Source organism: Bison bison, unplaced genomic scaffold (genome assembly GCF_000754665.1).
Source record: "Bison bison bison isolate TAMUID 2011002044 unplaced genomic scaffold, Bison_UMD1.0 scf7180017864042, whole genome shotgun sequence".
NCBI classification, from domain to species: Eukaryota; Metazoa; Chordata; class Mammalia; order Artiodactyla; family Bovidae; genus Bison; species Bison bison.
Genome location: NW_011494614.1, coordinates 836,786 through 837,051, shown reverse-complemented (window position 1 = coordinate 837,051; position 266 = coordinate 836,786). Strand labels below are relative to the sequence as shown.

Here is a 266-nt window from a genome sequence, read left to right as displayed (position 1 = left end):
GGAAAAAAAAAAAAAAAAAAAAAAATTACCCTAAATTTGTATCACATCTATGAAGCCTCTAAAACTTGTTTATCTTAAAATCACCCTAAAATTTGTATGAATTTAGCATATTACTTCATCTAGTGTATTGCTTCAATATTATCTTTAAATAACTGACCACTTTCTTTTATTTTTTACTTTTTATCTTACATTGGAATGGAATATACTTTATTTATAATGTTGTGTGAATTTCAGGTACACAGCAAAATGATTCGGTTATCCATATA

At 24.4% G+C, this 266-nt stretch overlaps 1 protein-coding gene across 2 annotated transcripts in view; it reads left to right on the top strand.

The window, feature by feature from the left end:
• CLRN1 (clarin 1) overlaps positions 1 to 266 on the top strand; it is a 47,775-nt gene that overhangs the window by 32,361 nt on the left and 15,148 nt on the right. The gene's annotated exons all lie outside the window — the stretch shown is intronic.